Genomic DNA, 27,610 nt, shown 5'->3' with positions numbered 1-27,610 from the left:
ATTGCAAATTTGTATAATTTAATTTTTAATAAAAATTAACCAGCTCACAAAGTTCTTGAAACTTTAAGGATCAGTTCACATGAGCCGGTATGAGTCAGCTCCAGCACACCTCTGTTAGCCACTGTGATTTGGAGTGCGTTCTCATCCCCAATACCTCAATTTCTAACCATTCTCAAAAAACAATAGATTTTAAAAAATCTTGTCCAGGTCTGAATCTTGTATTTTAGAGTCCACCCCCAGGACCTCCAGGAGCTCTTGTTATTAGAGCATGAAGTTTTGAGAGTCATGTTACAGAGAAGTCTAGGAAATCCAGATCAGCAGATGAGAGTAGAGGGTCACCAGGATGCAGGTATCAGTACAAGAATCAGTATGTGGCAACACAAATCAAACTACTTTTGAATAAACCCAACCTTAATATAAAGACAGATTTTCTTGTATACCTAGACAGAGCTGAAATTAATCCTGGAGATGGAGACTTCTGAACCTGCGGGAAAGGATAGGCAAATGAAAGCACTTGACCAATGAAATGGGTCTTAAGCCTGCCTCTCCAACATCAAGGCCCCCCTCTCACCTACGTTTTTATCATAGGAACAGCCCGTGAGCTTTGGGGATGCTGACTCCAACCCTGGCTCCGGAGAGAAGGCATATTCTTCAGGCCTAAGAAAATCAGAGTATTTCTACCACCTGGCCCCAAATACACCTTTGGGTCAACAAAGTAGAGGGAGGGTTTGCTGAAGCTTTGGGGTAGATAGTAGTTTATTCTTTGGGAAGTGGTAGTATTCAAATCTGGGGGTTGTTGGCAGCATATTAGGACCAGAAGAACATAGCAGCCTTAGCATGAAGCTAATACCATTGAATGTTAGAGAGAAGAAAGAAATCAGGTCCTTGGTGATATAATTGTGTCCCTTGATCAAATCAATCCTGACATGTACATACTTCTGGACTTCTAGTTATGTGAGCTGACAAATCACTTTATTGCTTAAGCTGGTTTGAATTGTGTTTTCTGATACCTGCAACTGAGTGCTTTTGTCTTAGTTATCTAGTGCTGCTAAAACAGAAGTACCACAAGTAGATGGCTTTAACAAAGAGAAGTGTATTTTCTTACAGTCTAGAAGTCCAAATGCAGGGTGCCAGCTCCAGGGGAAGCCTTTCTCTCTCTGTTGGCTCTGGGGGAAGGTCCTTGCCATCAATCATCCCCTGGTCTAGGAGTTTTTCAGTGCAGGGACACTGGATCCAAAGGACGAGCACCGCTGGCTCTTCTTGCTTGGTGGTAATGAGGTCTCCATGTCTCTCTTTTATATCTTAAAAGAGATTGACTTAAGACACGACCTAATCTTATAGATTGAGTCCTGCTTCATTAACATAAAAAATTTTTTTTTTCATTTAACAACACATAGAAAAATCACATCAGATGACAAAATGGTAGACAATCACACAATACTGGGAATCATAGCCTAGCCAAGTTGACACACATTTTGGGGAGACACAATTCAATCCATAACAGCATTAAAACTGATAGTGATCAAGTAAGAGAGTGGAAACTGGCCAAAACATGTCAAAGAGACCAGGGAAGTGAAAGACCAGAGGGGGCCAAGGAAGGCTTCTCGAGTATCTTCACAAGTATCTTTGAACCAAATATAGATGTGGCAGAGAAGGAAAAGAATAGACCTTGTCATCTGCAAAGAGGGCATGGCCAGGGATAGAGGAATGGGCTAGAACCAGCTGAGCATGGCCCTGCCCTTTCTTCTGTCGGACGGTTCCATTTCCTGGTGAGCAGAGACTGCCTCTTGCATCAGTTTGCTGTGCTGGCCCAATGTCCTCTCCTTAACCAGATATGGTAACTAGAGGAAGTGAATACTGTGCTGTAAAAATAGAAAAACAAGTAAAGAGAAGTTTTCTTCAATTTGCACCTGGAGAAATGCAGGGGAGATAGTGAGCAAGCCAAAGTGCCAAGTATTTCATGAGTGAGGCATAGACTGTAATGGCACATATTACACGGCCTAAGACAACCTTATTTGAGAAATTTGCCTTGACAGTCAATGTGATGTATGTTTTTGGTTTGATATTCTGTAATTTGATTCAGAAAAAAAATATCTAGAATCCAAATAAATGTACATAATGAGTCCATCAAAGCTGGAGGTGTCTGAGTGATACTCTCAGATTGGAGATGCTGTTCTTCTGTAATGAGACACACAGGCATTTGTTGCTGCCCTACATCCACATGGCCTTTTGGAGTCAGCAAACATGGAAACAGAGCTAATGGAGGGGGAAGAAAAGACAAAAATAATAGGCAGTGAAAAATCTGAAACTAAAATGGTAAGTTTCTCAGAAGGGTGCCCTTCTTCTGTTCTCAAGAGGAAATAAGGGAAAAATGTCTGAAAATGCCCTTAGTAACTAATCCTGTGCTACTCTTTTTTGACAACACTCTATTACTCTGAATAGGTTCTGGCTCTACCAAGCCAGGAATTCAGTCGGATTTTCTGATATAATGTTTATAATTACAAATAATCTAGCAATAATTTTAGACACCACAGCCTCTGCTGACACTCTTCAGGTGTTTTCCTTTTTGATGAGTTGTTGTTGTTGTCATGTTGCTGCTTCTGCTGCTGTCCTTCTTCTCCTCCTCCTCTTCCTCCCCCTCTTCTTCCTCCTCCTCCCCTTTCTCCTCTTACTTCTTCTTCTTTTTCATTAACTATATCTGCTATTGTGTCTCTTCTTCTAGTGGCAGCCTGAAAAATCATATGTAACCCTACATCAGAACCTGATCCATAAACCATTCCTCCACCACTTCAAGAACACAAAAACAGGGCAAGAATTCATATGTGTCTTCCACAGAAAATTCTCACATATCTGGGACCTGGAGCTCTCAGAAAAGGCCTTGCAGAGGAGGATAAACCAAACTAGAATCAGAGCCCCCTGAACTGTGAGTACTATTCCAGTGCCCAAAGCTACTTGAGCCTCTTTGCACATCAAGAAAAGACTGCAAACATTTTCTGACCTACAAAATAATTTTCTTGTCAAGGGTGGGGGAGGGGGGGGATTACTGTTAAATTTTTAGCTCATGACCTGTTCCTTTCTAGTAAGAATTTGAGGGAAATTTGACATCGACCAACCCTTTTCAAGAGGCAGGTTGTCATAATGGAAGGATACAAGACGATGAAGTTAGACAGAAATGGTATCAATCCAAGCTCACTCGCTGACCAGCTCTGGGACTGCTGGCAAGTTACTTAGTCTCTCTCTCTGATCATTGCTTTCCTTTTCTATAGTATGGGGCTATTAATACCTGTTTTCTGGGGATATTGTATCAGTTAGAAATCATCTATAAAGAAACACATAGCACAATGATTAGCATACAATAGACATTAAATAAACTGTACTTATTACTATTTTCAAGGCTAACTAGCTCAAACCTTTGCCAACCAATATACCATTCTATGTGACAAGATGAACCTCACAGGTTTTTCCTCCCATAGAAATACAACTGTATATTCTGGCTGTGAATCAAGTCATGAGTCAAAGACCATGTATTTAAAGGTAATCCTTCCAGATTAAAAATAAATTCTAATAACTTGCCTCAAAAAGGGAAACAATCAAGATTCCCATTTCGACACATTCAACCACAAAAAGCTTACAGGGTTAGACAAAAGAAGATGGCACCATTCTTTCCATGAGTGTGTGACTCATTTTCAGTTCAAAGACGATGTACAGGAAACAAATGCTCATTTACCCACTAGGCTGCCCAGGGCCTGCAGGGAGACAGACAACACCCTTCTCATTTTTTGCACATTCAGGCAAAATGTTATATCCTTCCTCACTGGACTCATTCCCATTTTTGCAGGTGTAACTTTTATAACCAAGACTAAAAAAAAAAGTATCATTTGGGAGTGCATTCAAAGCCCATTAAGACAACACAGTCACTTGGATTTCTCTTTAACCTTCAGGCTGCAGAATGGCCTCCCAACTGTGCTAGAGAAGCAAGAGTAGAAGGCCAAAAACATCAGAAAACAAATTTGAGACTCCACGAATGTCTGAAAAAGACAGGTGTTTTTTGAGAAGCCTTGCCCTCAGCAGCTATAGCATTTGTAAGCAGCCCAGATGTAGCTGATACACCAGGGCTGTCTGACTCTGCAGCCTGAGAGAGAAAAATTTCATACTGTATATGAGAGCATAATGCCCTCAATGTATTGGACAGTTGTCCCTGTGTTATCAAGCAGCCGTGCTCTCTCATTTCACTAACAAATGTGCAGACAAACAAACATTGTGGAAAATGCAAAGAAACCAGTATCCTGTGTTTGAAACTTAAGCCCATTCTTTAAAAAAAAAAATCTTATTCAGGCCATAGGAATACATGGTACCAGCATTCCTCTTTCTCTCGCTACCATTTTAAGACTCTAGAATATTACAATAGCTAATATGTTTCAGTGTATGAGTAATTCTGGTCCAAGCTGGACAACTAATATGGAGGGATTGTCATTATAAAAGTCATCACATAAAAAATAGGTTCTACTGTGAAATAAAAAACATTCAAAACAGATACTTATATTTCAGCAAAAAATTCTCCCCTTCCCTGTGTCTTATGAAAAGTAGGTCAACAAGTATTGATCAAATGAATGAAAAGGATGAATAAATGTTTCTCTGAATTTTGATGCCTTTTTATGGAGGTACTACTTGTTGTGCTTTCAATTATAGCTCATTCCTTTGAGATGAGAAAATTTAGACACAAAGCCGTGATAAGCCACCAACATCACAAAGCAAAGAACAGAGTTAGGAGCTGAGCTCTATTCTTTGCCTGTTCCTTCATGCAATTTCTCTCTACTTCATGTAGAAAAATCCCCTCTTCCTGTTGTTTCCATCCCTGAAATATTTATAAGCTGATGCCCTCTTTAGTCATCACTGAGCTAAGCTGCGATCTTTTCATCATTTCTCAGAAGTCATCTTCTCCATTTGCTTAATCATTCCACTTACTTCTGACTCCACCCAGTGTGCCTACCTCCCTCAGGCACAGTTTTCAAAAATGGGACATAGCCCTTAATGGAACCAGAGGGAAGCCAGCAACAGCAAGCCTCACATGTGACTTGATGGTAGAACACATCCTCACATGTGACTCCAGTAATGTTCTGCTGTGGGATTCTTTAACCACATCTCACCTATGGGCAAACTGCCATCTTTTCCAGAGCTCCAGGGATGGCATTATAGCATAAAAGAAAGTGCATTGGTTTTGATGCCAGGCACACCTGGGTTCAAATATTGACTTCCTGATTTACGCCAACATGACTTGAGGCAAGTTACTCAACCTCTCTAAATTCTAGTTCCTTTGTCATAAATACCCTTGGGCCAATATTAGCTACCTCATAGGATTTTTATGGAATTAAATTAGTTAATATATGTACATATGGCCCATTGCTATATAGCACTCGCACTGACTCAACTGCTAAAGTCAAAAATATAAGAGTTAAACAAATTTCTCTCTTTTACCACATTCCATCCAACTTACCAGGAATTTTTGTCTATCCTACCTTCATTTTTTCTGAATTCATCCCTTTCTCTCCACTGATTTGAGTCACAATTGAATCAGCTACCATGTGATTTGAACCACCGTCATCCTGTACCAGGACCGGTGTAAAAGCCTCCTGACTCATCTCCTCGCTTTCGCTTTTGCCCATTGTAATTCACTCTCCACAGAGTAGTGATATCACCTTTTTAAAAGATTCTTTAGATCAGTCCACTTCCTTGTATAAACCCAGCATGCTGTTGTTGTGTGCCATCAAGTCAATTTCAACTCATAGCAACCCTATAGGACAGAGTAGGACTGCCCCGTAGGGCTTTCTAGGCTGTAATCTTTACAGGAGCAGATTGCCAAGTCTTTTCTCCCACAGAGCTGCTGGCGGTTTGAACCTCTGACTTTCCAGTTAGCAGCCAAGTGCTTAATCATTGCATCACCAGGGCTCCTTATACCCAGCATAGGTTTCTCATTACATTTAGAATAAAATACAAAATTCTTACTATGGTCTAAAAAAACAAACCAAACCTGTTGCCATTGAGTCGATTCCAACTCGTAGTGGCCCTATAGGACAGAGTAGAACTGCCCCATAGGGTTTCCAAGGAGTGCCTGGTAGATTTGAACTGCCGACCTTTTGGTTAGCAGCTGTAGCTCTTAGCCGCTATACACCAGGGTTTTACTATGGACTACGTGGCCTTATATGATCTAGTCCCTGCCTATATCTCTGAAGTTATCCCTCCACTCTTCCTTCACTTACTGTATTTTTAGCCAAACAGGACTTTTTACATTTCTTAAACTCACTAAGCTTATTCTGGTTCCAGGACCTTTCCCCTTGCCATTCCCTGAACCTTGAATGTTCCTCTCTCAGGTCTTCATATGGCGGTTCCTTCTCGCCATTTGGATTTCATGTCAGATATAAGCTCCTCCAAGAGTCCTCCTCAATCACTGTATCTAATATTGATTTTCCTCTCATCCAACACAGTCATTCTCTAGCATGTTCCTTTGTCTTATTGTCCTTATACCACTTATTGCTCTCTGAAATTACCAACTTATTTCTTTGCTTAGTTGTAGAATGTCTGTCTCTACCAACAAAATGCCAGACCCTGGTTAGTTCAGTATTGCCAGCTCCCAGAACAGTGCCTGGCATGAAGTAGGTGCTTAATACATATTAGGTGAATGAATAAATTGGTGTGTTTAAGCCTGTCCTGGAAGAACTGTGCTCTATCATGCTTTCCATAAACATAAAATTACGAAATGGAATCATGCACTCTTAGGGTGTTCTTACAGAAGCTTAGTGTCCAAGCTCTAAATTCAGCATGGATAGGAAATTCTGGAGCATTATAAGCTGGTTCAGAACACAGAGCACACTTTAATTCTAGCTTTTCCACTTTCCATCTGTGTGACCTTGGATGAGTTATTTAACATACGAAAACTGTTTGCCTAATATTAAAAAAATAAGGATACTAACACATACATTAGAGGGTTTTGTGAGGATTAAATGAGCTAAGCCCTTAGCCCAGTTCCTGGAACATTGCACACATTCAATGAATAGTGGTTATTATTATTATTACAGTTATTGTTATTACAGTAATTAATTCTGGCACCATACTTTAAAAAGAACATTGAAAAATTGGGGCTCATCCAAAGAAGAACAAATAATCTTTGAAGGGTCTGGAAACCATAACATATGAGGAACAATTGAAAGAGAGGGGGATGTTTATGTTGGAAAAGATAAATTTTATGGGAAATATGATAGCTTTTCTTAAAACACTGGAAAGAACTCTCTCATGGAAGAGGGATTAGATTAACTCAATGTTGTTCTATAAGATAGAGGTAGAGCCAATGAGTAAAAGTTAAATCTTGAACTCTTTATGGTCAAATAACCAAACTGCTCAAAAACAAAATGGGATTGAATTCTACTTATAAAGGTTAAAAAAAAAAAAAATCATGGAACAGTTATATACATTTTGATTAAGGAAAGCAATGATTTAGTATATGATGCCATTTAAAATGACCATAATGAAGTCTTTGTATTAATCTGAAAAATGGTATGGTAAAAAAAAATTGCAAAAAGCAGAAAGTAAAATATATGCAGATATGGTATGATTCCCATAGAAAGACAGAGAGAAAGCAGAGAAGAGGTGATGGAGAATACAAGCAAAAACAGACAGGAATGAAGTGGTGAGCTTCCTGTCATTCCAAATGTTGAGGCAGAGGCCAAACAAGCTCTTAGAAGGTATGGCACATGAGAAGTGATGTGTCACGATAAGGGCCAGGCAGGTCAAATCTTGAAAAGATTTGAAAGTTCCACGAGCTGTTATTGTTGTTATTAGTTGCCATCAAGTCAATTCCAACTCATGGCAACTCCATGTGGGAGTCCCTGGGTGGCGCAAATGGTTAAGCAATTGACCTCTAGCTATAAAAGTTGGCAGTCTGAGCCCACTCAGAGGCACTTGGAAGAAAGGCCTGGCAATCTGCTTCTGAAAGGTTACAGCCTTGAAAACCCTATGGAGCAGTTTTACGCTGCACACATGAAGCACCATGAGCCATGGGTCTATAAAATCAGAATCAAACCTGTTGCTGGCGAGCCTATTTCAACTCACAGTGGCCCTATAGGACAGAGTAGAAATGCTTCATAGGGTTTTCAAGGAGTGGTTGGTGGATTCAAATCGCCAACATTTTGGTTAGCAGCTGAGCTTTTAACCATTCCTATGAAATACATTGTTGAATTGTAGTAATGTAAAATAGTGCTCTTTTTAATGAGTAAAGGGGGCATTGGATCTCTCAAATATCTCCATTTCCTCCCAAATAAAGCAGACAAAAAAGTCTAATCTCAAGAGACCCAAAGTGTGGGCCCTGAGGTCTAGTGGAAACATTGTGGACTAAGGTAGTGGATATTTCTGACCAATATTTCTCTTCTGCCCAAGGAAAGGCCTGTCAGCCTCTATGAACTTCACTTTCTGGACCTTCCCTAAAAAGGAGAAAGTTGCATGTCTTTTAGTTTTAAAGAAAGTGTTTGATTCATCTTGATTATTTTGCTTGATGAATCTGAGTCTGGTCAGAAGTTAGCAGCCATCTGAACTTTGTAAGTAAGAAATTTCCAAGAACACTCACAAGAGAAAATGTTAGGAGAATTTTGGTCCAAAAATTAAGGATGGTGCTTTTATTCTTTCAAGTTCCAAAAGTAACAGATGACTTATAATTCAGTGGGTGAAAAGTTACAGAGCACTATGAGACAGATATCAAAGAGTAGGGTTTTCTAGTAAAGCCTCTTTGTTTTATATGTGCGATAAACATGAAGTAATCATATTTTAAAAAATCATATTATAAAGCTGTAAATTCACAAGAATATCTCAAGACATCACGTAAGACACATTATAAAGAAGACTGGACAACAGCCTCATGCTCTGTTCAAGTCCTTGGTTGTAATTCACATAAATCATCTGTGGGAATGGAGCAAAGTAAGCCTGTGCCATGCTCTCCTGGTGAGAGTTCTCTGATTCCTGTGTTCCAATGAAGGCAGCATTGTAACATGACAATAGTCAAGAAAGCTCCCTGCCCCAAGGCCCAGGATTGTCTTAGTCTCCAACACAATGGCTTCAGGCTCAAATGATTATGACCTGAGTAGATGATAGCCTTTTAACCATTCCCAAGTACGTATTTAGGAAGTATTACATTTCTGTAAGGACATATATAAATATTATCCTATCACTTTCACTAAACAAGCATTGCTGTTATATGCAAAACATCTCAAGAAGTGCTCTTGGATCACAAAAACCCAGTGCCCGGTGCCGTCGAATCGATTCCAACTCATAATAAAAGACCTATTAATTGTCTTTGTGTTCAAAGGCCTACAGTTTGTGAAGAGGGTGGCAGAGAAAGGAGACTGAGGGCCAAACATGAAAGGTCACTCGGGGGAAGCTTGGAGCTTTGAGGTCCTCCTTTGCCCAGATCCAGGAACAGTATGAGTATTAGTTGGGATTTTGGGTTGCAAGTTTCGGAAATTCAATTGAATTAGCTTAATCAAACTACCACTTTTTATCAAGGTGATTTCGACTGATGGTGATGCCGTGTATGTCAGAGTAGAAATGTGCTCCATTGCATTTTCAATCCCTGATTTTTCAGAAATTGATCACCAGCCTTTTCTTCCAACATACCTCTGGGTGGACTCGAACTTCCTTTTGGTTAGCAGCCAAGCACATTAACCATTGGACCAGCCACCAACTTACTTTAACCAAGAAAAAGGAGGGGAGAATTTACTATGGGGGAGCATGAGTAGCTCATGGGTGTGGTGGTAGGAACACAGCCCAGATTCAAAAGAGGAGCTTCAGGAATCTCCCTCTCACATTTTGGCTTCTATCTATCCTTAGCGTCTATTTATTCTTTGCTCTCTGTTCACAGGCTGGACAAAAGCCAACCACAGTTTTCAAGTTTACATCTCCTTTGTTCAAGAGAGGCAGTATCACATGGAGGCTAACAGCATGGGCTCCAGACTCCATTAGAGGTAAGATTAAATTCTAACTCTATCAGTTACTGGCTTTGGGCCAGTCACTTTGTGTGTATGACCTTGGAAAAGTCACTTAACACCTCTGATCTCAGTCTCCTCATCGATAATAGTACTTACGTCATTAGCTTATTAAGAAATTTAATTGAGAAAGCACAGATAAAGATCAGTGTCTAGTACATAAATCTTTAATAAATATTAACTATTATTTTTTGTTATTATTATCTTTAAAGGGATCAGCCCTAACCGAGTGAGTCTCAGTCACAAATGCAGATTTCTAGGAGAGAGAATCTGATTGACTTAAATTTGGTCAGGAGCTCTGGTTCATGAGTTACAGCCTGAGGGTAGAGTCACAACAGAGAAAGATGGTTACAACGGGCATAGTCCTGTGGTTAGAGAGTAAAGGGACTGTCCGCTACAGAGCCCAAGTGAAAGATGCCAGGAAAAGAGAAGATGTATGGGGTGAAAGGTCAAGGACCCCACTTGGCCCAGGAGATAGCTGCCCGTGGAACCCAGTCCACAGAAGGAGTAGCACGTTGCAGGCCTTTTGGCCTTAGCTCAAGGGACTCTGGCCTCTCTCTGGTGGTATTTGTAGCTTGCACTAATGCTTATTTAATTCAGCTGGTGTTGATAAACTACCCTCCTAGGCTTTGAAATTATTGGTTGCTTTTTTTTTTTATTATTTTTATTTTTTATCATTTTAGCTTGTTTGGGTTATTTTTTTTATCCCCTATCACCTTTTAGTTTCAAATTTTACTTTATCTTAATTGTTCTTACCCCATAATTTGCTTGCTGCCTTCTATTTTTTAATCATATTTTCTGTTTTTCTTTTTTTGGAGAAGGGGACATTTATTCAACTTATTTTACTTTATCACTAATCTTTATTTAATTGATCTTTTTGTTGTTGTTCTAGGTTTTTAAAAACTTTTTATGGTCTATAATTTTTAGTTTTCAGAAATATTTCTAGTAAAAATTGTAGATGTAGGAGTTCAGCTGGAAAGATGGCCCTTTCCCCACTCCCACCTCCAAAAAAGGCCAATGGGTACCCGTTTCTATTTCAGCCATCTTGAGACTGATCTTCTACACCAGTCTTACAACAGCTCACAGCATAATTCCCTTTTACAGGTTCCTTCTGCTAAGGGTTTTACCTCAGGCTCTTTCTCACCTTATTTAGGTTCCACTCTCCCAAAATAGTACACCTCCTTCATCTGACTGAGTAGGCAGTAAGCCATATTCCTCTGGAGAAAAAAAGTTTGCAGCTCTGCCAAAAAAAAAAAAAAAAAATGGTGAAAAGGCAGGTATCAGTCCAGATGAACAAGGCCTTTTCATCAATAGAGAGCCTTGGGACTCAGTTGTAAGACCTCTCCCTTCTCTGTTCACATTCATTCCTTGGTCAATCCCTTAACCATCCATATGTTGATGACTCCAGAATCTATATCTTTAGAATTCAGCCTCTTTCTTTGACTCCGTAAAGCTATGGGCCCACTTGACACCTCAGTTTAAATATTGAATAGGCATCTCAAACTTTAGGTACAAAAGTAAACTACTGATTCTTCCCCTGTTCAACCAGCTTCTTCCAAACTCTTCTGCATCTCAGATAACAGCATCACTATTTTTCTAGTTATCTAGGTAATATTTCATTTCTCTCTTTCTCTTACAGCCCACATTCAATGATCGGCAACCTCTGTTGGTTCTATTCAAAAAGGATACCAAATCTTATCATCTCCTCTACTGCCATGACCCAGGTCTAACTTTCATCACCTCTCACCTGCAGTGGTCTACTTACTGATCTTTCTCCTTCCACCCCTGCCTCCTGAAGTCTACTCATTATATAACAGCAACAGTGATCCTTTAGAAATACTTGTCAGACCACATTATTCTGCTTAAAACCTTCCAATGACTTCCCATCGTATTGAAATTAAAAGCCAAAGTCTTGACAATGAGCTACAGGGTCATATATGATCTGCCTCACCACCTAACTCCTTACCCCAGAGTTACCTCTCTAAGCTCATCTCCTACCATTTTCCCCTGGTTTATTCCTCTCCAGCTTTGCTGGCTTTCTCGCTGTCCCTTCAAAACCATGTAATCATGGTCCCATTGCAATCCTTCGCATTTGCCCTTCTCTCTCTCTGAAAAGCTCTTCCACCAGATATTCACATGATTTAAGCCTTCAGTTCCTTCAGGTTTATGTTCAAGTGACTTTATCACCATGTATAAAATAGTACCCACTCCATCATTCTATCCCCACCTCTCACTTTATTTTTCTTTGTAGCACATATCATCTATCTGCCATAATTCTTGATGATCCGTCTCCCCATACTAAAGTGTAAACTCCATTAGAAGAAAAAATTTTTTTTCCATTTATTCATGACTGTATCTCTAATGTCTAGAATACTGCTTAGTACTAGATAGTGCTCAATAATTGTTAGAAGACTTATTGAATGATTAACTAAATGATCTAATTAATACTGGCGTTATAATGCAAGTAGCAATTTCAAGCAGCACATTGGGGAATGGTTTGGGAAGAAAGAAAGAGAGAAAAAGAGAGAGAGAAAGAGAGAGAAAGAGAAGAGAAAAAAAGACATTAACCATTAAAGTCCCAATATTTGCCAGGTTGCTATGAGTCAGAATCGACTTGACAGCAACAAGTTTTTTTTTTTTTTGCCAGGCATGATGCTAAATATCTCTTGTGGGTTATTTCTTTCTCTCTCTCTTTTTTTTTTAACTGTACTTTAGATGAAGGTTTACAGAACAAATTAGCTCACTGAACAGTTAGTACACATATTGTTTTTGACATTGGTTAACAACCTGATGACATGTCAACACTTTCCCTTCTCTATATGGATTCCGTATTACCAGCTTTATAATCCCCTCCTGCCTTCTAATCCTTGCCTCTAGACTGTTGGTCCCCTTTAGTCTCGTTATGTTTTATGGGCCTGTCTAATCTTTGGCTAAAGGGTGAACCTCAGGAGTGACTTCAGTAATAAGCTGAAAGGGTGCTCAGAGGCCATGCGCTCAGAGTTTCTCCAGTCTCTGTCAGACTAGTAAGTCTCGCCTTTCTTTTTGAGTTAGAATTTTGTTCTACATTTTTCTCCACCTTTGTCTGGGACCCACTACTGTGATCCCAGTCCGAGAAGTCAGTGGTGGCAGCCAGACATCATCTAGTTGTACTGGACTCATTCCGGTGGAGGCCGTTTTCTTCATTCTCGCTTCCTCCCAATAGGGTGAGACCAGTGGGGTATCTTAGATAGTCGCTCACAGGCTTTTAACACCCCAGACAGTACTCACCAAAGTAGAATGTAGAACTTCTATGTTATGTCAGTTGAGCTAGATGTTCCCCCAAGACCACGGTCCCCACAACACTCAGCCCAATAATTCGGTCCCTTAGGGAGTTTCAATGTGTCTATGGAGCTTCTATGACTTTGCCTTGTACAAGTTGTGCTGGCTTCCCCAATATTGTATACCGTCTTACCCTTCACTAAAGTTACCACTTATCTATTTTCTATTTAGTGTTTTTCCATCCCCCCTCCTCTCCCTTGTAGCCATCAAAGATTGTTTCTTTTTGTGTGTAAATCTTTTCATGAGTTTTTTTTTTTGTGTGTGTGCTTTAAGTGGAAGTTTACAAATCAAGTCAGTCTCTCATACAAAAATTTATATACACCTTGCTGTATACTCCTAGTTGCTCTCCCTCTAATGAGGCAGCACACTCCTTCTCTCCACCCTGTATTTCCATGTCCATTCAGTCAGTTTCTGTCACCTTCTGCCTTCTCATCTCCCTTCAGACAGGAGCTGCCCGCATAGTCTTATGTGTCTCCTTGAGCCAAGAAGCTTACTCCTCACCAGTATCATTTTCTATCCTATAGTCCAGTCCAATCCCTGTCTGAAGAGTTGGCTTTGGGAATGGTTCCTGTCTTGGGCTAACAGAAGGTCTGGGGACTATGACCTCTGGGGTCCACCTAGTCTCAGTCAGGCCATTAGGTCTGGTCTTTTTACAAGAATTTGAGGTCTGCATCCCACTGCTCTCCTGCTCTCTTAGGGTTCTCTGTTGTGTTCCCTGTCAGGGCAGTCATCGGTTGTAGCTGGACGCCATCTAGTTCTTCTGGTCTCAAGCTGACGTAGTCTCTGGTTTATGTGGCCCTTTCTGTCTCTTGGGCTTATAACTGCCTTGTGCCTTTGGTGTTCTTCATGAGTTTTTTATAGTAGTGGTCTCATACAATGTTTGTCCTTTTGTGATTGACTTATTTCACTCAGCATAATGCCTTCCAGATTCATCCATGTTGCAAGATGCTTCGAAGATTCACCATTGTTTTTTATCGTTGCATAGTACTCCATTTTGTGTACATACCATAGTTTGTTTATCCATTCATCTGGTGATGGGCATCTAGGATGTTTCCACCTTTCTGCTATTATGAACAATGCTGCAATGAACATGCATGTGCATATGTCTATTTATGTGATGGCTTTTATGTCTCTAGGATCTATTCCTAGGACTGGGACTGCTGGATCATGTGGTATTTCTATTTCTAGCTTTCTAAGGAAGTGCCATATTGTTTTCAGAAATGGTTGTACCATTTTGCATTCCCAGCAGCAGTGCCTAAGAGTTCCAATCTCTCTGAACCCTCTTCAACATTAGTTATTTTCTGTTTTTTTTTTTTTTTTTTTGATTCGTGCCAGTAACGCCAGGGTGAGATGGTATCTCATTGTGCTTTTGGTTTGCATTTCTCTAATGGCTAGTGATCATGAGCATTTCCTAATGTGTCTGTTAGCCACTTCAATGTCTTCTTTGGTGAAGTGTCTATTCATTTCCTTTGCCCATTTTTTAATTGGATTATTTGTCTTTTTGTTGTAGAGGTGTTGGATTTTCCTGTAGATTTTAGCGATTAGACCTTTGTTGGATTTGTCATAGCCAAAAATGTTTTCCCAGTCTGTAGGTTCTCTTTTTATTCTTTTGGTGAAGGCTTTTGATGAGCATAACATAAGTGTTTAATTTTTAGAAGATACAAATTATCTAGCTTATCTTCTGGATAGTTACGGTTTGTATTCTGTTAATGTCATGTATTGGGACCTCTAGCATTGATTCTATTTTTCTTCTATGATCTTTACAGTCTTTTTTTTTTATATTAAGATCTTTGATCCATTTCAAACTAGTTTTTGTATATGGTGTGAGGTATGGGTCCTGTTTCATTTTTTTGCAGATGGACATACAGTTTTGCCAGCACCATTTATTAAAAAGACTGTCTTTTCCCCATTTGGTGGACTTTGTGCTCTTGTCAAAGATCAGGTGAACCGTAGATGGATGGGTTTACATCTGAGTTCTCAGTTCTGCTCCATTGGTCAAGGTGTCTGTCATTGTACCAGTTCTAGGCTGTTTCAACTACCATAGCTGTATAGTAGATTCTGAGGTCAAGTAGTGGGAGTCCTCTACTTTATTTTTCTTCTTCAATAGTGCTCTACTTATCCAGGGCCTCTTCCTTTTCCATATAAAGTTAATGATTAGTTTTTCCATCTCTTTAAAAAATGTTGTTAGTATTTGGATCTGGATTGTACTGTAATTTGTAGATTTCTTTGGGTAGAATTGGGTTTTCACAATGTTGAGTCTACCTATCCATGATCATGGTATATTTTACCACTTATGTAGATCTCTTTTGTTTTCTTGCGGTAGTGTTTTGTAGTTTTCTTTGTATCAGTCTTTTACATCCCTGGTTAGATTTATTCCTAAGTTTTTGTTTTTTTTTTTTAGGGGCTATTATAAATGGTATTGTTTTCCTGATTTCCTTTTTGTTTTTCTCTTTATTGGCGTTAAGAAATCCAACTGATTTTTGTATGTTTACCTTGTATCCTGTGCTACTCTGCTGAATTTTTCTATTAGTTCCAGTAGTTTTCCTGTGGAGTCTTTTGGTTTTTCTATGTATAGTATCACGTCATCCACAAATAGGGGCAGCTTTACTTCTTCATTATCAATTTGGATGCCCTTTATTTCTTTTTCTTGCCTTATTGCTCTAACTAGGTCTTCCGGCACAATGTGAAATAGAAGTGGTGATAAAGGGCAACCTTGTCTTGTTCCTGTTCTCAGGGGAAATGTTTTCAGCCTCTCTCCATTCAGAATAATGTTGGCTGTTGGTTTTGTATAGATGCCCTTTATTTTTTGAGGAATTTCCCTTCTATACCTATTTTGAGAGGTTTTTTTTTTTTTATCAGGAATGAGTGTTGAACTTTGTCGAATGCCTTTTCTCTACCGACTGAGATGATCATGTGATTCTTTTATTTATGTGGTGGATTATGTTGATTGATTTCCTAATGTTGAACCATCCTTGCATATCTGGTATCAATCCTACTTGGTTGTCATGTGTTATTTTTTTGATATGATGCTGAATTCTATTGGCTAGAATTTTGTTAAGAATTTTTGCATCTGTATTCATGAGAGATACTGGTCTGTAATTTTCTTTTTTTGTGGTTTTGGTATCAGGGTTATGCTGGCTTCATAGAATGAATTCGGAAGTATCACTTCCTTTTCTATGTTCTGAAATAGTCCAAGTAGTAGTGGTGTAAGTTCTTCTCTGAATGTTTGATTGAATTCTCCCATGATGCCATCTGGGCCAGGGCTTTTTTGGGCGGGAGTTTTTTTTTTTTTTAATTACCGTTTCAATCTCTTCTCTCGTTATGGGTCTGTTCAGGTTTTCAACTTCAGTTTGTGTTAGTTTGGGTAGGTAGTGTGCTTCTAGAAATTTGCCCATTTCCTCTAGGTTTACAAATATGTTGGAGTATAGTTTTTCATAATACTCTATTATAATCCTTTTTATTTCAGTTGAGTCTGTTGTAATGTTCCCCATTTCATTTCTTATTTGGGTTATTTGTGTCTTTTCCTGTTTTTCTTTTGTCAGTTTGACCAGTGGTTTGTCGATTTTGTTGATCCTTTCAAAGAACCAATTTTTGTTTTTGTTGATTCTTTCTATTGTTTTCCTATTCTCTATTTCATTTATTTCTGCTCTGATGTTTATTATTTCATTTCTTCTGGTGGCTGTGGGCTTCCTTTGCTGTTTTCTTTCTATTTGTTCTAGTTGTGTAGCTAATGTTTGGATTCTGTCCCTTTCTTCTTTTTTGATGTGTGCATCTATTGTTATAAAATGACCTCTGAACACTGCCTTTGCTGTGTCCCAAAAGTTTTGATATGATATGTTTTCATTTTTGTTTGATTCTAGGAATTTTTTTTTTTTCATCTTTGGTTTCTTCTATTACCCACTGGTTTTTAAGCAGGGTGTTATTCAGTTTCCATGTAACTGTTTTTTTTTACTTGCTCTTCCTGTTGTTAATTTCTACTTTGATGGCATTGTAGCCAGAGAAGATACTTTGTATTACCTCAATGTTTTGGATTTTGTTGAGGGTTGCCTTGTGACCTAAGATGTGGCCTATTCTGGAGAATGTTACATGCGTGCTGGAAAAGAATGTGTACTTTGCAGCTGTTGGGTGGATTGTTCTATACATGTCTATGAGGTCAAGTTGGCTAATTGTGGCCTTTAGACCTTCTGTATCTTTGTTGAGTTTGTTTCTAGATGTTCTGTCCTTTACCAGGAGTGATATGTTGAAGTCTACTACTATCACTCTGGAACTGTCAATTTCTCTTTTCAGTGCTGTTAGAGTTTGTTTTATGTATTTTGGAGCCCTGTCATTGGGTGCATAGATATTTATTATGGTTATGTCTTCATAATGGATAGTCCCTTTAGTCATTATATAATGCCCTTCTTTGTCTTTTATGGTGGATTTTGTTTTAAAGCCTATTTTATCTGAGATCCTCTCATTTTTGGTAGCTGTTTGCTTGATATATTTTTTTCCATCCTTTGATTTTTGGTAAATTTATACCTTTGTTTCTAAGTTGCATCTCTTGTAGACAGCCTTTTTTTTGTTGTTGTTTTTGTTTTTTTTTAATCCATTCTGTCATTCTCTGTCTCTTTATAGGTGGATTTAGGCCATTTATGTTCAGTGTAATTATTGATAAAAAAAATTATTGATAGGGGTGTTTATTGCTGTCATTTTGTAGTGTTTTTTTTTTCTTGATGCTGATGTTTTCTCTGTTCTTCTTACTCTCTTGTGCTGAATTCCTCTTGTTTGTGGATTTTTTTAAATTTCTTTTATTTTTGTAGATTTTGTTTTTACTGAGACTTTATGTTTTTCTTCTTTATTTTGATGAGTAGGTTTATTACATTTCTTTGTGGTTATCTTGAAATTTACTTTTATCTTCCTAGGTTTGAACCAGTCTTTTATTACTTGGTATCACCTTGCCTTCCCCTACATTAGAAAGTTCTGACATTTTGTCATTTACAGATTTACCTCTCTGGTTCCATGTTGTATATCTTTTAATTTTGAATAGTCCTTGAGAATTCATTTCCTAGGTCGGTATCTGGCTGGTTCAATCTTGCATCCTAGATTGAGGCTGTCATCTGATGTTATTTGTTCTCAAACCAAAGGACTCTGTTTACTAATTCTTGTGAGTTTGATTTGATTTTTACATATTCCTTTAATTTCTGTTTATCTGGAAATGTACTAATTTCACCACCATATTTGAACAAGTATTTTGCAGGATATAGTATTCTTGTTTGGCAATTTTTTTCTTTCAAGGTTTTATATCTGTCATCCCACTGCCTTCTTGCCTGCATGGTTTCTGCAAGTAATCAGAACTTAGTCTTATTGTTTCCCCTCCATATGTGACCTTTCATTTTTCTTGAGCTGCTGTCAGGATTCTTTCTTTGTCTTTGGTTTTAGTGAGTATGATTATGATATGCCTTGGTGATTTTGGGGGGAGGTCTATCCTATATCCTATATGGGGTTTGTTGCGCTTCTTGGATGGTCAGCTTTTCATCTTTCATGATATTAGGAAAGTTTTCTGTCAGTAATTCTTCAGTGATCTTCTCTGTGTTTTCTGCTTTCTTCCCCTGTTCTGGAACTCCAATCAGTCTCCAATTTTTGTTTCTGATTGTATCTGACATCATTTTCAGGGATTCTTCATTTTTTCATTCTTTTTTCTGATTTTTCCTTAAACAAATTGGTATCCAAGTATTTGTCTTCAATTTCACTGATTCTGTCTTCCATTGTTTCAGACCTCCTCCTCAGACCTTCTATTACACTGTCCATTTCTGAAATATTGTTGTTTATCTTTTGGATTTCTAATTGTTGTTTTTGTATGATTTCTTGTTGTGAATTTATTTTGACATTTTGTTCCTGTATTATTTTCTTGAATTCTTCAATTATTTTGTCTGTATTTTCCATGATTTTGTCCGTCTTTTCCATGAATTTGTCTATTTTTTTTCATTTTTGTTTGCTTTTTGCTTCAAATCTTCGATAGCTCTAAATAATAGAGATTTGAATTCCCTATCAGGTAGTCCCAGTGCCTTTTTTCTACTGGAAAGTCATCAGGTGTTTTATTTTCGATGCCTACTGGAACCATCCTGTCTTATTTTTTTTTTAAATATATTTTGATATTGTCTGCTGTCTTTGGGACATTCAGTAGTTATTTTTTCTGTTTATTGATTGTAGATTTGTTTGTTTTGTCCTGCTTTTTTGGTTACGTCTGAACAGGCAGGTCATGCATTCATTGTTTTCTCATCTGTGGTCATGATACTTTTCACCTCCTTGTCCAATGGCCAGGGCCAGTCACTTAGCTATGGCACAGTAGGGCAGGTCCAGCTGACAGGTAGGGCCTGGGGTAGGGATCAGTGCAGAGTAGGTTCTGGTAGGCCATGCCTGTGCTGCTTGGAGGTGTGCTGTTCAGCTGATAGGCAGAAGGCAGGGTGGAGGTTGTGATGTGTGGAGCTATGTTGGGTATGGAAAAGAAGAGAGAGAGGAGAGAGAAACAGGAGCCAGAAAAAAAAAAAGTGCTGAGGGAGTCTGCCATTGGAGTAGAGAGACAAGAACCCAAGAAATGATGAAAAGGGAAAAAGAAAAAGAGGGAAAAAAAATAAATTAAAATTGAAAAAAAAAAAAAAAGAATGCCCCCAGGTATCCCACCAACAACCACGGAAGTGGCTTCCAGTCTTCAGGGCACAGCCTGCCTAGAAGGGGTGGAGATATCACACAGTGCCAGGTATTCAAGAGGCAGGAAAAGAAGGTAAGTAGAGAGAGACGAGAAACAGAAATGAAGAAAAACAAAAAGAATAAAAGAAAAAATTAAATTAAAAAAAAAATTGTCCCCTGGGATCCCACTGATGTGGTTGCTCAGACCAGGGAAGTACAGCCATGCAGTACAGCCTGGCTAGAAATAGCAGAGATGGCATACAGTGCCAGGTATTCAGGAGACAGGAAAAGATGGTAAGCAGAGAGGAAAGAGAAACCAAGAAATGAAGAAAAACAAACAAAAAAGGCCCTAAGAATCCCACCAGCATGGCAGCACAGATCAAGAAAGCAGTTCCCGAGCTGCACGGTGCTTCACAGCCTGTCAAGAAGAAGCAAAGATGCCACACCGAGCCAAGTGTTTGAGAGAAAGGAGGGGGAGGAGGTGAGAGACAGAGAAGAAACCAAAGAAGCTGAAAAAAGCACACCAGCAACAAAGAAATGACACTGAAGGACAGTGTGGATGGGGCAAATTCACACTGCACAGATCCAGCACCTCCCAGCCAAGCAACGTTGGCCTGCTGGGAAGTGGCAGAAGCCAGCCGAGCAGGGGGAGAAAGAATGGGTGGTGGGAAAGGATGTATCACTGGTTACCAGCTGCTCTGTCTCCTGCTGGGAACTCCACAAAGCTGCTTTCCCATACTCCCTGTCTACAATCTCTGACAGGAGTCCAAGATGGCGAATCTGTCCTGTGTTAGCTGATAAGGGACCTCCACTCCGTATCTCTCCCCACTTTCTGTCCTCTGTCAGCTTCTTATTCCATTTGGTGCTTGGTTGAGTTCATTTTTTCATTTGACAGTTAGGGCTCCAGGACTGACATTTGTCTCTGTTTTGCTTAGTTTTTTGGGTCTTTGAGGGATGGTGTGGTGCCTCTGTCTATAGTACAATGTTGGCTCTGTCTCCTGGGTTATTTCTTTTAATACTAACTTTTGTAAGATAAATGACAATATTTGCTCAGCTCTAGTAGGTTCTCTGAAACTTACCTCCCACTATCTATTGTATTTTCATTTCAAGCTGTAATGTTTGTTGCTTGCAAGAGACATAGAATTTAGAAAACAAGTTCTCTAATCTTGATGTTATATGTGTTTTCCCCTGGCTATAAGAAAAACAGTTACAGCAGCAAAGGTGAACTGATCATATTTACACTGGCAAATTCAAAATAAAAGGTCAGCCAGGAAAAAGGTTACCAAGTATTATGAATATATATAATGAAAGAAGGAATTATCTTCAACATGTAGAATCAAAGAAGACCTTACTAAGATGGTAGCATTTGATCTGGGCCTCAAAAAATTGACAAGTTTTGTAAACTCAGAGACCTGAGACAAGGCAAGCTATAGCATAAGAAGCCCTGGTGACACAGTGGTTAAAGCTCTCAACTGCTAACCAAAAGGTTAGCAGTTCAAAACCACCAGCGGCTCTGAGGAAGAAAGATGTGGCAGTCTGTTTCTGTAGAGATTTACAGCCTTAGAAATGCTATGGAGTCACTATGAGTAAGAACTGACTCTATGGCAGTGGATTTGGTTTTGGGTTTTGTAGTATAAGGAAGGAAAAAGAACTCTTAAAGTTCATAGTGTGTGATAGTGTGATAGGCAGCTTCTAAGATGGCTTCAAATGATCACCATCTCCTGATATTTATGCCCTCAGTAATCCTCTCCACTTGGTGTGGGTGGGACTTATGACTTACTTCTAACCAATACAATAATAAAATATGGCAAAGACGGATGGTACATCACTACCAGAATAGGTTACATATGATTGTGACTTCTTTCCTGCTGGCAGACTCTCTCTGTTGCTTCACATGCTTTGATGAAAAAGCTGCCATGTTGGAGAAGCACATGTGTCTAGCCAACAGACAATAAGGAACTGAAGCTTTCCATCCAACAGCTCACGAGGAACTGAATCCTGCCAACAACTATGTGAACTTGGAAGTGGATCCTTCCCCATTCAGCCCTTCAGCCCTGGCTAACACTGACTACAGCCTTGTGAGGAAACAACTCAGAAAACCCAGCTAAGCTGTCCCATGATTCCTGACCTAAGGATGCTGAGAGATAATAAATATGTGTTGTTTCAAGATGCTAAGTTTTATGGCAATTTATTACACAGCAATAGGTAACTAACACAGTAAGGGAATAACAAAGCATTTGCATTTTCCCCCAAATCTATTTATAATTAAAGCATTCATTTAATAAATGTTTATTAAGAGTCTTCTTTATGTAATTACTGTTGTTATAGTTGCCATGAAGGCTGTAAAGATCAATCATAGAAAGACTCTACCTTCACGAAGTCTAGTACAGGTAGGTAAGATGTGCTCACAAATGACTATGAAACAAGGTGGAAGGTACTAAGCCACCAAAAGTAGCCGGAGATGGTCCAGCAAATATTCATGGCAGAGGGGCACTTAAGCTGGGTCTTCAGGGCAGTTTGGGGAGGCAGAGATAGCCAATGAACTGTATATAAGCACATATATAAGTAAGGATTGTGGGGCGTGTATCAAAGGCAATAAACCATTTCTCGGCTACAGTGTAAAACACATTCAGGATGTAGGGGACATGAAAGTAGACAGAATTAGAGAAGTGGGCTGGGACCCTATTGTGAAACTCCCTGACTACTGGACAAAGGGCTAAGAGTTGGTGCTCTTTTGAACATCTGTTCAAATTCCATTGCCAAAAACAATACAGTCCCAATTTCCTTTATGAAACCTTCTTCATTCCATAGCTAATACTTTAAATATTGAGCCAAAGGTAAAAAACTTCCTGTACTTTTAAAACATCCCAGTTCATTGAAGATTGCTATTCTATTGATTCTATATGAAATGGTTCATTGCATTTAATAATGCAATTTGAATACCTGAGTATCGTTGAAATTGAGATATTAACACTGTCTGTAAAGTATTGCATGCATTTCTACTGTGTGACTTATTTGGTCAATGTCTTCATTCATCTCCAGTGCAGAAAGAATTCATCCAACTTTTTTGTTTTCTTAAAATGTCACTTGCTTGAAGTATTCTTATTTATTCATCAGGGTTTGGATGTAGACCACACACGGCTGCAAAATATGTATTTGTGCCTAATTTGTACCCAGCGTTTGGTTGTAATTTCATCAAGGGTAGCTGAAACTGCACTCGAATAGACAATTTTCACTTGTGCATTTACTAGCATGCAATCACTTGGAAAATCCATTCAAGAACATCTTGAAGTTAATCTTCCCTGGAGGCTCTCTCTATATAATCTCTGCTAGTTACAAAATTCTTTGTAGAGGCTCTCAAGGCGTTTCAAAATCTTTCTGCTCACCCAGCAGGCTGTGGCTTACTTTATAGTCTTTCATATGTTATTTTTGAGAATAGTACAAGCTTTCCACCTTTCTCACCTAATACTCCTTACCTAATAAACTAAAAAATTTATTGACATCCTCTGTAGTTATTCTTCAGTAGCTACTTAAATGCCCCAAGCAACATATAACCAAGAATCCCCTAGGCTTTCAGAGTATCAATAAGCAGTATTTTTGATCTTGTCTTTCCTAATTTTGCACCATGTACATCTAATTACAGCACCAACTGTCCAATAATCACATGACTGTCCCCACACTTTCCCAGCTAAAAACTGTTTATAATTCAGTAACATATTTTGATTTTTATTTGATTGATGATACTTAAGCTGCCGAGAGAATTAATGGGGTTCAGAGGAGGCCACAGTTGTAACCAGGGTTTGTAATTGATATCTGGGAGGCTGCAGCCCCTTTCCCTTCTGGAGAGACAGTCTGATTAATGATGTCGGCATGTCTGTACAAGGCAGGAGGAGGAGCCCTGAGGCCCCCTGAGGGTTGGAAATTGTTTGAGTCTTTCTACATTAGAACAGTTTCATAGGGATGGGAGAGACACCACCATTCTGGAAAAGACTCTTCAAACAAAGTATTTGCAATTTATGTTCATAATTTGCCAACTGAAGTTCAAAAGACTTTAGTGACTTTGAACTAGATGGTACCACCAATGTCTGTCCTGACAGGAACACTACGGAGAGTCCCTCGTGGAGCAGGAGGAAAGTGGGGTGTGCAACTCAAATTCTAGTAAAAAGACCAGACTTAATGGTCTGACTGAGACTGGAGGGACCCCAGAGGACATGGCCCCCAGACTCTCTGTTAGCCCTAAGCTAAGCTAAAACCATTCCCAAAGCCAACTCTTCAGACAAAGATTAGACTGGATCATAAGACGTAAAATGATACTGGTGAGGAGTGTGCTTCTTAGCGCAAGTAGACACATGAGATATGTGGGCAGTTACTGTCTGGAGGTGAGACGAGAAGGCAGAGGGGGACAAGAGCTGATTGAATGGACACAAGAAATACAGGATGGGGAGAAGGGGTGTGTTGTCACATTGTAGGGAGAGTAACTAGGGTCTCATAACAATGTGTGTATAAATTTTTGTATGAGAAACTGACTTGAACTGTAAACTTTCACTTAAAGCACAATTAAAAAAAATACTGTAGTGCAGGAGTGCAGTGACTATGTGTGCTGTTAACATATGTAGCCTGGGTGGTTAGCAAATTCTCTAGCACAAAAAAGATGTTCGATAGGTATCTATTGAATGAATGAACTCTGGGAAGTAAGTACTATCATTTCCCCCATTTTACTGATGAAGCCACATCATTAGTAAGTGGTAAAGCCAAGACCCAAACCCAAGTGGAGTGACCTCAGAGTTCACATTCTTAATTACTGTGTAATACTGCCTCTCTCATGGAGCACTAGTGTTGTAACGGTTAAGCACTCAACTGCTAACCAAAAGGCTAGTAGTTCAAACTCACCGAGCAGCTGCATGGGAGAAAGACTGGCAATATGCTCCTGTAAAGATTACAGCCTAGTAAGATCCTATGAGGCAGTTCTACTCTGTCACACAGGGTCACTATGAGTCCAAATTGACTTGACAGCACCCAATAACAACACTGCCTTTCTTAGCAATGAAGGGTAGGCATTGAAAACTTCTACTCTTAGAAGTAGGCTATGTTAAATATATGAGAATTTAATTAACTTAGTGAAGAAGGAAATTTTACACCATTACATGAAGACGTTTTTAAAGTAATATAATATCCTCACATAATCTCATCAAAGCATGGAAAACAGAGCCAGAATTTTAAATATTTAGATCTCAGAAAACCTTTAAGATATAATTGCAGCTGCAGCATTTATTTTTTCCCAAATGTCAAAGCATTGAAATTACAGGCTTGCAAAAATAGTTAATGAAGGGAAGGATCTGCTCCCAGGGGTATAGAGAAGATCGAGATGGACATTATGCTATCACCACTTGGTTTGCATGTCAGAAGAAACATGTGGGGCAAATGCCAGAAAACACTATGAAGATCAGGGCACTTAGCAAACAGTTGAGATTCATCTTTGAGATGTCGATGAGTTAGGTCCTAAGTACATTTTCCTCTAGAAAACCTGTGTGGATAGTTTTTGTTTTAAAGGCTCAAATTTGTCTTTCACACTCTGGGTTGGGTTGCAGATTACATAATGTGCTGATAGTCAAAAGTCTGGTACTGGTTGGTTGCTTCTGAATGTCCATGGCTACCAAGTCCTGACGTTGCTCTATACAAATGATATGTTTCCTTAGTAAAGCCCTGGAAGGTGACAACAAGCGAAGCCGGTAGAGAAGATACACAACCACCAGGTATTGTTTCAGTAGGCAGCATCTGATATCTTGTGGATTTAATTCAAGATTTGAAAGTCTGTTGAATGATGAAATCCTAGGGCCCTGGCACAGGATCTAACGGGTCCTAAGTGTTCCTCAATGAAAGTCAGACATAAAGAAGTGGAGGGTTGTGGCAGCTCATCCCTGATACCTGGCATTAGCCTCTATAATTATTCACAACTGTAACACACCTATGTAAGTTAGTTGAATTCTCCCATATATATATATATTATATATATATATAATCCATTGCTATCAAGTCAATTCTGACTCATAGTGACCCCATAGAATGGAGTAGAACTGTCCCACAGGGTTTCCAAGGCTGTGACATTTATGGAAGCAGACTGCCACATCTTTCTCCAACGGAAAGGCTGGTGGGTTTGAACCATCAACTTTTAGTTAGCAGCCGAGTGCTTTGCCGCTGCTCCACCAGGATACCTTCCCAAAATATATATTGTTAGGTGCTGTCAAGTCTGTTCTAACTCATAGCAACCCTATGCACAACAGAACAAAACACTGCCCGGTCCTTCACCATCCTTACAATCATTGTTGTGCTTGAGCTTACTGTTGCAGGAGCTGTGTCAATCCACCTCATTGAGGGTCTTCCTCTTTTCCGCTGACCCTGTACTTTGCCAACCACGATGTCCTTCTCCAGGGACTGATCCCTCCTGATAACAAGTCCAAAGTATGTAAGATGGAGTCTCGCCATCCTTGCTTCTAAGGAGCATTCTGTTTGTACTTCTTCTAAGACAGATTTGTTCGTTCTTTTGGCAGTCCATGGTATATTCAATATTCTTTGCCAACACCACAATTTGAAGGTGTCAGTTCTTCTCTGGTCTTCCTTATTCATTGTCCAGCTCTCGCATATGACGCGATTGAAAATACCATTGCTTGGCTCATATAGATAAGAGAAAATCCCTCTTTTCTGGGAAAAAAAAAATAGCTATTCATGTTATATGAGGGGTGGATTTTCAGTTAACCAAGAGTTGAAAAATTCCTAAATCTTAATTTTAGAAAATCAGACCTGGTATTGAATGACCAGCATCGCTGGGATGCCAGGAAAAGCCTGTGGAGTGACTTCTCCAGGATCAAGGAGGCTCTTCACGCAACTGAAAGCAAACTGGGAGGTAACAGCAGTGTGAGCTTCAGGAGCTGAATGTACTCTGGAAGGAGTGAAGGTTGAATACAATAGTAGAACTAAGTATCTTTTTCAGATTGAGCCCTAGGAATCCCAACACTGGAAACAAGCTTTCTGGGCCAATTCTTCTGCCTAAAATTTAAAGATGCAAAGGTCCCCTCTGTAGTAAGGCAAAGCAATCTAACATAGTGCCTTATCCACAATAATCTGTCAAAATACATTTATCAAATTGCTGGGGAAGGATTAGGTTCTTTTTTTCCTCCAACAGTAACCTTCCCAATGACTTTGTTCAATCTTTAAGTTATAAACATTTATCGAGCATCTAATTTGGCCAGGGATGTGATAATCCTAAGGTATCCAAAATATACAAAATAGATGTGACATTTTACTAGGAAGTAGAAATATAACAATTGCTTCACTTAATTATCTCCATCTAGCCCACTATGGAAACCACATGTTTGCACAGTGCCTTTATAGATTACCAAACCCAAACCAATTGCCTTTGAATCAACTCCAACTCATGGCAACCTCATGTTTGCAGGGTATAACTGCTCCATAGGGTTTTCAAGGCTATGCCCTTTCTAAAGCAGATTGCCAGGCTTATCTTCCAAGATGCCTCTGGGTGGGTTCAAAACACCGACATTTTGGCTGCTAGTTCAGCACTTAACTGTGCCACCCAGGCTACCTTC

The sequence above is a fragment of the Loxodonta africana genome, chromosome 4, assembly GCF_030014295.1.
Source record: "Loxodonta africana isolate mLoxAfr1 chromosome 4, mLoxAfr1.hap2, whole genome shotgun sequence".
Classification (NCBI taxonomy): domain Eukaryota; kingdom Metazoa; phylum Chordata; class Mammalia; order Proboscidea; family Elephantidae; genus Loxodonta; species Loxodonta africana.
The sequence above is the reverse complement of the archived record's forward strand: the minus strand, read 5'-3'. Positions refer to the sequence as shown.